The following is a 12,331-nucleotide window of genomic DNA, read 5'->3' on the forward strand; positions in this document are numbered from 1 at the left end:
TTCCAATATAAAATCTTTCACTGCGTCGCCAAAATCCGATACTAGTAAAAGAAAACAGGAAAATTATTTCTATGAAATTACCAAACTAGGAACTAGGAAGTTGGTGATTGAGGGAGAGAGGGAGGGAGGGAGGGAGAGAGATCTTGTTCTTTTTAAGAGAAATACAAGAGAAAAATGAGATAGAGACCTTGCTCAAGAGAGAGAAGCATCAGCGACGAAGAAGCAGATACTTACACCGCCGGACTGTCTTCATTGTCGATCCGCGACGCTGCGCAACCCATCGGAGCAGAGCGGGGGGTGTGAGGTGTGAGAGGGAAATGGGAATGAGATTTGGAGTAGGGGGGATGGGAAAGTGAAGATTCGAGTGAAGACGCGATTTTGATTCACGCGAAGTGGACTACGGTTATGAATACGCAATTATTTGGTTCGGTTAATGCGTATTTTAGATATCAGAACCAAACTAAAACCGAATATTATAATAAGTTGAACCGACCGCACTAATAAAATCGTAAACCGAACTATTTGAAATTTTGAATCAAACTTTTCAAATAAACCGGACCCAATGAAAGATCCAAAGATTACTTCGGGGTAACCTGGTCATTTTATTCCTGCCCTAGCCCCTCGCAGCGACCACAAGCATAAGATCATAAACCAGAACGCGTATCCTCTGCATCAACTCAAAAGGAATTTTTTTGAGTTTATAAATTTCAACAGTCTTATTTTAAACAGAGCTAATTCGGTTTTGTCAAGAGAATTTTCAATATCAATACGGATCTAGTTCACATGAATCATAAAACAAATTGATCGGTTCAAATTCATTAACTCAAAATATTCTTTTTTTGAGTTAATGTAGAGAATACGGATTCCATAAACCAGGCTCCCCCGGAGAGCTAAAATTATAAAATATTTAGTGGAGACCTAAAATTCCAACTCAAATATCATTTGTTATGTGCCCATGAGCTAGTTGTTCATTCATTAATATTGACCATATGTTAACTTTTCTCCTTTCAATGTAATAAAAATAAAATACGGACTAATTTTGCAATATAATTAGGCCGTCTATTTTAATTAAAAGATTAAATTTAAGTTTCACAATATTGATGATTTAAACATTGTTGGATCTCCTGAAAAAATAAAAAATACTATAAAATTGTAGAAAAATGAGTTTAAAATGAAAGACTTTGGTGTAGCTAAAATTTTACCTCAGCTTACAGATTGAGCATCTAAATAATGAAATATTTATCCATTAATCAAATTATGTTAAAAAAAATACTATAAATATTTAATGTTGATAAAACTCATTCTTTGAAAACACCAATGGTCATACAATCGCTAAATGTATAAAATGATCATTTTTGCCTTCGAAAAAAAAATATATATATTTGGTCCTAAAATACCTTAAGCACAATTGAAACATTATTATATCTTGTAAATAATATAATACTTGATATTGCATTTTCTGTAAAAGTGTTGGTAAGATATAATACCAAACCAACTCGAAGACTTTGAAATAGAATTAAACATGTGTTTCGCTATCTTTGCGAAACTCAAGATATGGAGTTATACTATCAAAATGATACACAATCCAATTTAATTGAATATCCAGATATAGGATATTTGTCGGACTCACATAAAGATTGGAGTCAAATTAGCCCCAATTATGATTGGAATATGCAAAGGATTTGACATGCGATTGGCGCCTCCTATTTTAGCATAAACCTAATACCTAACAAATGCAATGGATTTGAATTTGACATGCTAAAATAGACGTTAGTAGTAGATATAATGTAAAATATCATGCATGTTCAAAATAATAAGAGAGATTATCTCTCTCACAAATGACTAAATAGGATAATGTTATAGTAGGTTTATTTATTACGAAAGGATTAGAAAGTAATATCCCATGTTTGGTGGTAGCTAGAATCCATAATTGGTCGGATGTTTGATTTAGGTGGCTATAAATATAATAAAGTTTATAGAAAAAAACTTTGAGGAGCGAGTTTCAACTTTCAAGTGGTAGTTATCTCACTTGAAATTCGTCTTTGTATTTAATGTAAACAATTAATCGAATCACATCATCAAGGTTTTACAAAAAAAAATCTCAATCTCAACCGCCAATGGACTATAAATATGCAATCTGAAATTATTCATCACGTAGAGCCTAGACTAGAGGTTGGAATTTTGACAGAATTCAACCTGCGAACAAGAGGAAGAGGAAGAGGAAGAGGAAGAGGCAGGTTTTTCAATACTTAATTGGAGATTATTTGTAATATTACTGTTGCATGTATAAACACATGTTAAATAAGAGGTTCTCATTAACTTGTCTTAATGGGTTTGAACAGTTGAACTTGATCGATAAAAAAAACTCAATGCTAAGCTGCTGGCCCATTATGGCCCGCTCGCTTAAACTGCTATCAGTTCTCCTTTAAAATTGTCAGGTTCGTTCTAGTCAGCTCTCCTTGAAAATTACATTTTCAAAGTTAATACTTAATTATAAAATTAATAAGTACAAAATTATATGTTCAAATTATAAATTTTAAGTTTTTGTAATTTTTCAATTGATCATTTAATTTCATTGTTTCACCTTTAATTTATACATATTTATAATTCAAATATTAAAGTAAACATCATTGTTGTGGGACCCACATTGAGGAGCATGTTTCCATATATTAATTTTCAACTCAATGTAATTTCAACGTTGATGCAGTAAAAATGATCAAATTTATCCATCTCACAGTGTTCAGGCTCCTGCTACCCAATTAACATTTCATAAGATCCTCTTTATGCAATTTTATTCACAATAAGATCATCGAATTTCAGCAAACAAATTTTTTACCAAGCAGACAACTACTATTTCATATGCATTTTTTAATGATGATGTTATATAAATGTATGTACTTCCATGGAACTTTTCGTTGAAGTCTTGTACAGTTGAATTGGGAACATTAACTCCAGTGAATGACATGTGTCACATTGCTGAGTCTCTCTCTCTCTCTCTCTATATATATATATATATATATATATATATATATATGAGTTAGGCTGGGTGCTATGGATAGCATAGAGGTCTCTATGCTACGGCTCAATATTCAAGTTTTCAAAATCCAAACGGTCGATCCGAACCGTTCATCTTATTCTCCATATTAATATCTGCTTGGAGACCAAATTTTACATTTTTCTGAATTTTTTTACTATTTATTAAGTATTTTACAAAATTGTTGATCCAACGGTGGCTGCACAAAACAGTAAAACCGTTGGATTAGTGATTTTCAAAGTGGCTTAATAAATAGTAAAAAAATTCAGAAAATTATAAAATTTGGTCTCCAAGCAGATATTAATATGGAGAATAAGATGAACGGTTCGGATCGACCGTTTGGATTTTGAAAACTTGAATATTGAGCTGTAGCATAGAGGCCACTATGCTATCCATAGCAACCCAGCCTAACTCTATATATATATATATAGATATATGGAAGTCAACTAGTCAAGTAACCTGGCGAAGATATTTTTTTGACCAAGCAGCTTATTCAACCCAAAATTCCATCTTTGTCAGCACATGCACTCCAGGCTAGCTCCCAGCCGAATACAACCCATGTCCTAGATTTGCCCATATCTGGTAATTGCATTAGTAGTCAGTATATATGATTTATTAAATTATTACTAGATGGAAAAATGGGTGATCATTAATTATTTTAAGAATTAAACATTTATACGTGTATGGAAATATTATTGAGAATATTTTCACTTACATCCTTTTTTGTTGACATCGAATTACATCTTACATTTTCAAAGTTTTCAAAGTTCAAACACATACATTTAGGGCTTGTTCGGCAGCATGAAAATTTTGTGGGAATGGAAATTTTTAATATGGGTATGAAAATTTCAATTTGTCAAAACCAAAGTTATTTAACCCATAGGAAATTTATAAATGTAGGTGTTCGACAAATGCATGGAAAATTTGTTAGGATGTTTGTTTGTTTTTCTTTTTATAGGTGGTGTAATAATAATATTAAACTATATTAAGTGTATAATACTAATCACCGATTATGATCAATATAATTGTATATATCAGATTCTAAAAAAGTTTAAATGAGTGAATTGACTATACAATGCAAAGTAATATCAGAGTGAATTGACTATATAAAAAGATATTAAATTGCTAGACTTATGTGGGATTATTATATTAGACATCATAATAGAAACTTAACCTAAAATTAGCTTAATCTATTAAAATTAAGTGTTGCTAATTTAATTATGCTTGTTTAATAATTTCTTGTATTATTAAATTGTGTTTGTTTAATTAATTTTAGCCTTTGTATTATACTTTTAGATTATGTTTTGTTTAATTATTTTTAGTTTTGTTTAATGCTGAAAAAATCATATTCAAATCAACTTTATAAAAAATATATCGATGATGAAATAACAAATATCTATGTTAGCTCACGAATAAAAAAATTAAATTCCAAGATTCTAAATTAGCACGTAAGTATGTTGAACGGCTCAAGTATTTTAGTTGCTCAATATTTTCTTATGTTAATACAAAATTTTGAGAGTTGAGATAGCGGCTCCAGCTTTTGGGAAAAAAAACCAGAGCTTTGAGTCAATTTTTTTTTCTCCACGAGTGAGAAGACAAAAGTTAGGAAAAAAATCCAATTCCTGATCAGGAATTGCAAAAGGGAATTAATACAATATCTCCGAACAGGTTACTTGAAAAAATTCCTATTACCTAACTTTTTCCCAAAAATACCACAGGAACCAGTGCCTCCGAACAGGCCCTTAGGGTGTGTTCGGATGTCATGGGATTACGAAATGAGAATAGGAATGAAAATATGAATTCACTTTTAAAAAAGTGGGAACCCACGGGTACGGAATGCACGGGATTAATTATGGGAATATGAGAAAATGAGTGTTCGTTTGTAGGATTAATTGTGGAAAATCTTTATTTATTTTAAAATATGTATATTTATTTGATTGTTTTAGTTTAGTTTAGTTATAACTAATTTTTTATTTAATTATTTTTTGTGAATAGTATAGTGTTATGTTCTGTATTGATTTTAACCAATTATGTTAAAGTTAGCTTAATATAAAAAAGTAATTAAATACAAAATTACAATGAAAAAAATTGTCGTGCCACCATCTATTTATTTAGACCAATAATATATTGTAAATTTAATATTTTAATGGGTTGTAGATTGTAACATTTGATAAACATATATTTTTTAAATTATATTAATGAAATTAAATAAAATTGATTAAATAATAATATTAAAAAGATGAACTATTTCTAATAAAAAAAAATTACTAGAATGGTACAAACAAAATAACAAAATATTTATGAATAAATTAAAAAATAAGTAAACAACAATTAAAGACATTTACAAAAAATAAACATTTAAAAACATTTACAAAAAATAAACATTTATAAACAAACAAAGAAGCATTGAAAATATATAATTACAAAAATTAGAAAACAAACAAACATTTAAAATATGTAATTAAAACATTTACAAAAAATAAACTTTTACAAACACTTACAAAAAAACAAACATTTAAATTATGTAATTACAAAAATTAGAAAACAAACAAACATTTAAAATTTAAAATATGTAATTAAAAACATTTACAAAAAAATAAACTATTAAAAACATTTACAAATTGATCATTGTGGACGATTAATACAATATTTTCGTTTGCTTATTTTTTTAAATTATACAATTATTTTTATTAATAAAATTATAATAATGTAATTAAATAAATTTGATTAAATAATAATATTAAATAGATGAAACATATCTAATAAAAATTATTACTAAAATGGGTACATATAAAATAAGAAAATATGTAAATCTTGATAAAAAAAATAAGAAAACACAATTAGAAACATTTACAAAAAATAAATATTTAAAAACATTTAAAAATATTAAACATTTATAAACAAATAAACACTTAAAATATATAAACAAAAATAAGAAAACAAACAAACACTAAAAATATATAATTAAAAAATAAGAAAACAACAATTAAAATCATTTAAAAAAATAAACATTCACCAAACAAAGTTTTAACAGTTTGTGATTTGTTTTACAAACAACTTATAAATCCAGCAATTGCAAAAAAAGAAAAAAAATCCGGTTCCACAATTTGCTTAGTCCCACAATAAATTTTGAAGAAGAAGAGGCATCATTTATATATACCCATCTCCCGTGTACATGATGGAAAAAGGAGAGAGGAGAGAGGAGAGAGGAGAGTCAAAAATTCATGTGTCACGTGGAGAAGAGAGAGTAATTTAATTGGGGTCCATGTCAAGCGGAGAGAGTAGATGGGAACAAAAAAAAATGCACTCTGAGATCGAAGTTGGGAATTTTGAGGCCCAAAAATTGCATTGAAATGGGAAGAGTGGGTTATTCTCTCAGGAAAAATTTGGGTAAAAAAATGGTCTGCCGAACACACTCTCAAATGGGAATAACAGGAACATCCCGAAACCCATGAAATTTTCTGTAGGAATTTGACATTCGAACACATCCTTAGAATGTAATCCTTAGAATGTAATCTGGTGTCACTAAAAAAAAAAAATTAATCTGATATCACAAAAAAAAAGAAAAAATTTCACATCCAAACACGCCCTTAGAATGTAATCTGGTGTCACCAAAAAAAAAAATTTAATCTGATGTCACCAAAAAAAGATGTAAGTAGAATCCTCCTCATATATATATAGATATATATATATATATATAGAGAGAGAGTAATGCTACGTTACTTCACGAATTAAGCAGGTTGTTTTAATTCGCGATCATATCTCTAGTTTTGAAGTCTAAATAGCCGATCTAAATCGTTAAGAGGGTGTTCGGTAGCTCTCCTTAAGAGAGTGAGGATTAAAAATTTAATCATTTCTAAGGAGTATTTGTTCGGTAGAATGATAGGATTAAGAATTTAGACTTAGCATGATTAAATTAATGTTATAGTATGTAAAGACTTAGATACCCTTCTTTCTCAAATATTTTTCTTATCATCTAATGTAGTTATCCTCTCCAACAAATTACAAATAATTTGATTTACTGGTAAATTACAAGAACAAGTTAGAAGCAGAGGTGCTGGTACAAATAATTGAGCACTCGCGTATTATCACTTTAATTCTCAAAATCTAATTTAAGAAGTGTTTCCTGGATATAACTAGATTAGGTTCAATCACAAAGGAAAACAAAAGAAGAAGAATGTGTACTACGTGTGTAATTGTCCAAAGAAATTAAAAACAATTGGGGTTAACATATATACTAGTACCACATTAACCGGAATGAAAAGAAATTAAGCAAATTTTAAATTGGAGAAGAGAAACTGTGCTTCCACAGGACAAATTTCAGAAATTGACAAAAGAACATCAAAGTGTGTCAAAAAAAATTGCTCTTGTGAAAAATTGCAAAAATTGTGAGTTCAAAAAGGAAAGTTTGCAAAGGGAATATCTCAAAATTCGATTTCATTAGCCAAAAAATTTGAATGTCTAAACAAAGACTTTGGTACCAACTGGTACTAATGACAGAGACAACGACACACAAGAGGAAAATCAGTTCTAGCACACCAAAAATAAAGAAAATTTGAGTAATATTCAAGAACTTGCAAGAACAGGTACCATGAAAATTCATGAAGCAAAATAATGGATTATACTTATCAAAATGGATCTCAAAAGATAGAGCATTTCAAGGGAAAGCTTCCTGTGATATTAGTTTTCGAGATAACCATCCGACAACCGTGGATTTAAGCCAAAGAAAGGAGGAAGTATTTTTTGGAAGATGGGATTTTGTGCAGGTGAGAGAGAAAGAGTGGGATATAAAAAATTATTAAAAAATGAGAGCTCCTTAAGGAACATGGGTAAAATAGGAAATAAAAGGTCAAAATATGCTCTAAGGAGGTCTGTATGGAACCGTTTTTTCTTAAGGAGAGGAGAAGGCCTCCTTATTTATTAAGATGGTTTGAAAATTGCTGTTTTTATTAAAATTCTGCATCATGAAAAAACAATAATTTTCAAACCATCTTAATAAATAGTAAAAAAAAATTTCAAAAAATGTAAAATTTGGTCTCCAAGTACATTTTAATGTAGATTAAACATCTAACGGTTTGAATCGGCTATTTGGACTTCGAAACTAGAGATATGAGCGCGAATTAAAACAGCCCGTTTAATGCGCGAAGTAGCGTAGCCTTACTCAAGTTGTTATCACAATAATAAGTACAAAATTCAATAATAATTTTGTAAAATATCTTATGTTCATGACTTTGTTTAATTTGAATATAATTTGTCAATAGTTCATTGTTCATAATACAAATAATATATCAGTATACTAATATTTTTGATATAAAAGAGGTTGGTTGAGAGACGCAAATGAATCACACACGGTTTCTACTAAAAAAACAAGATTTGAAAACTTAACAAAAACATACATAATTCATGTACCGATAAAAGAAGAGTGGTTCTCCGGAAACATCGGGTTCATGATGGACGCACCTCTGACGAGGTAATCCATGCATTGATCAGTTTCGTCTTTTTTTTTTTTTTTTTTTTTGAAAAAATCCATGAATCTTGATCGATTCTATATTGGCTTCTTGCTGAGTAGTTGGGATATATTTCAATAGCTAGTCGTACATTTAGTCTCTAGTTTTTATTTTTTTTCTCTGCTCTTGTTTGTTCAAGTTTAATTCCTACAATATTTCTGCTGGGTTTTGTTTCTTTTGGTTTAAATGACGCAAAGGTGAGTCAAAATTTGCAAGGGAGGGTCACACGCTTTATATCAAAACCTGGTATTTTGTAAACATATATAACATTCGATATATAATTAAATAGGTACCTGATCCCTATTTTTCTTCGAAAAAAACTCAATGAACTTTGAAATTTGTGTTTTTGAGCTAGCTAGGTTGATTTGTGAATTTAATTTCTATGATTATATATAAAATTATATTTCGGTTCAACCGAATAACTTGAAATTTACTTCAGTTTGTTTAGTTCAAACCGGTCTTATTTTATTTTTATTTAATTTGTTTTGATTTTTAAAATCCAAATGAAATAATTTAGTGTGTATCGAACCGATCAAATTGATAAACACGTACCCCAATATATATAGTTCTGTTCCGCTGTAGCTAGTTTGTATGTATTTCACCTTTCTTTTTTGTTAATGAATTATCGTAAATTAAACACGTAGTGATGACTAACAAATTATTCTGATTCAGACGTATAAATAAATAATTTATTTTTCTTTTAAAAGAGACCGAAAGCTCATTAATTTCAATCCTGAAACAAATAATTACATAAATAAATAATTTATGCCCCCATATATATAGCAATACACGAACATTATAAACTATGGGGAATTAAAGCAAGCAAGCACCTGGATAGGATATATATGTATAGGAATATATACATTGAAAGAACATACGTACGATGGTACCAATATTTTCTGGAATGTGAATATAAAATATTCGTAAACAGATGTATACATGATCTCATTGACATACATTTCTCACAAGCAAAAACCTTAATTCAAATTCTTCAGTCTCTCTTATATATATAGCATTAATATTTTTTATTAAAAATAAAAGTAAAAATAAAAATAAAAATAAACAATAAAGGTATAACGTTTGATCTGAGGGAGAATTTGTTGGATTTATTAAATGGTACGCCCGTTATGGGAAACACAAATCCAAAATCCAACCCGTTATGAATAGATGCCATCCTATTATGAAAATGTGCATTGATTTTATATAAATCATTCATATCTGTCTCTCTCTCTCTCTCTCTCTCTCTCTCTCTCCATCAGAAAATTCCGAAATAGTTACTGAAAGAGAGAAAAGCAATGGACAGGTCCATTACTGTAGGAAATGGAGAGGTCTATCGCACCGGTTCAAGTTAAATGAACTTGGTCCAAATGAATCATTTAATATATAATTTTAACTAAAAATATATATAAAAACAGATTTAAAAAAATCCGTACAACCATAAAAAAAATTCCAGTGGCGCTAATCAGAACTCCTATAATAGTACCTTGATATAAAAGGGACTGAATGGTGTATCTGTCCAGAGACGATCTTAGCCATCCATTTAACAAAATCATCAAATCTGGTTCATTGATCTGAATATTAGATTTTATACATGCTATTTATGTAACCACATATGTACAAGTCCTAAATTAGTGATAAATCAACCTGCTATATACAAAGCCACACGAAATCTTTCTCTCTCCACAGCAACGCTATCTCTTTTCTTCCTCCAGCGACGCTATGCGGCTCCTCTTTTCTCTCTTCTCCGCTGGCGCCGCGCCGATCCTCTCTTCTCCGTTGGCGCTGTTTTCCCCTGGCGCCGATCCTCTCTTCTCTCTTCTCCCCTGGAGCCGTTCCTCTCTTCTCTGATGGCGATTAGAGGAGTTGCTCGTAGTTGCCAAAGAAAAGCGAGAAAGTTGAAGATCAAGATCAGGTGCTTAAAATGTTTCCTTTTTTAATACTTCGATCATCTTTTGTTCATATCAACCATACATCTGTCGAGCAACCTGTGTATTTTACCAGAGAGGGAAATGGAAAATTAAATAAAACTGCGTTGAGGCACTAAAACTTTGTATGTTTGGTACACAGTTTTTGTTTGGAAAATTAATCATCGCCAGGGTTGGTTTGCCCTTTTTTTATTTTACCTGGGTTCTAAAAACACTTTGGCTCAATATTAATTTAATTTAGGGTCCAAGCTTAGCCGTTTTCCCTCCGCGCCTGATGCCTAAACTTCCACCGTCAGAGGTAAACCCTATCTAGCCGCCCCCCTCCTTTTTTTTAATTGTCAAAAAATTAATTTATCTGGATTATTTTTCAAATGTAAGAATTTTTTACAGAAATGTTAGAATTTGCTGAAATGGTAGAATTTTAATTCAAGTTAAGTTTTTTTTTTTGGCAGTCTTAATCTTCTTATTTTCAGGTTTAGCATGCTCAGGAATGTTAGAAATTCTTAGATTTGTTATACATTAATTCTGAATTTCTGATAGTTAACTTTTATGTCTTTTGGACAGGTATCCATTACTCCTCTTCCAATCCTTCTGCCATGGTCAAAATTGTTTGAAAGGATGAAATAAAACCTCCTGTTTGCTTCTGGATGTCCTCCTTTGATATCTCCTCCAGCATTGATGAGAAAGGTAAATGTTCCCTCCAATTAGAATTTCAAATTTTTTCAAATATAACAGACCACACTCTCTATATATATCAATGAAATATCCATTCTTTCAAATTGCATTTGCTCTATTCCCCTTTCTTCACTAAAAACAACTGGTACTGTTCAAAACCCCTTTCAAATTGCAGTTGCTCTATTCCCATTTCTTCACTTGATATGCATATTATTACTCTACTGTTATTTTGTCAGTGACAATTTTTTTCTTCCAAAAAGTAAATTTTCTACATTTTATTATTGTTTGTTTTCATATGATGAATTTATTTATGCCAAAAAAGTAAATTAGATTCCTTTTTATTGTTCTTCATTGTTCTTCATTGTTTTTCTGCCAAAAAATGGCGAATTTGAGAAAACCTCCTTATTGATTGGCTGTACCGTAACATCACTATAATTGGAGGTAGACAATACATTGTTTTCTGCCAAAAAATGCTAATTTGAGAAAACCTCCTTATTGATCTTTATGTACCAGTACAATATTCTGGTACTGGATCACTATATAGGTTTTCTTATGTTCATTTTGTTGGGATTTTTAGGAGTAAGAATAAGGTGGCTGTGATATTATGACGATTGTGGTACAATTCCGGTACCAAATTGTTGAGTACCAGATTCTCTGGTTATTGGGTAATAGGGATTTTATGGTATTAGTAGATTGTAAGTAGATTGGTATTCATAATATTTTGTTTTTCACTAATGAGATAAGGTTCATCTCTTGTATATAACACTTGATTAATAAATCCAGATCCGAGTATAAACTTTTCTGCGTTACTAAGCTCAGTAAGCAGGGTTCTTTGAAAATATTTTTTTTCAGGGAGAAAAAAATAGAAGGATCATGAATGTTACCTTCTTAATTAATTAAAAGATGTTTACAAAATCAAATGCTACAAGGAACAATTATGTGGCCAAATTTTGATACTGGTATATTTTTCAAACAAGTTTTACTTGTATAATTAGCGAGTGGCTGCTAATGATTTCTTAAAGTAGATAATTAAATAATAACTATGAAAAATAGATTAATAAATACAGTCCAGGTCCTCAATGACTGGTACCGGATCATTATATAGGTTCTGTTATGTTCATTTTTTTAGTGTTTTTAACTGATTAAGGTGGTTATTGGGTATTGGATCCTCTGGTTAATGGGTAATAGGG

This window comes from Carex rostrata, chromosome 2 (genome assembly GCF_964058835.1).
Source record: "Carex rostrata chromosome 2, lpCarRost1.2, whole genome shotgun sequence".
Taxonomy (NCBI): domain Eukaryota; kingdom Viridiplantae; phylum Streptophyta; class Magnoliopsida; order Poales; family Cyperaceae; genus Carex; species Carex rostrata.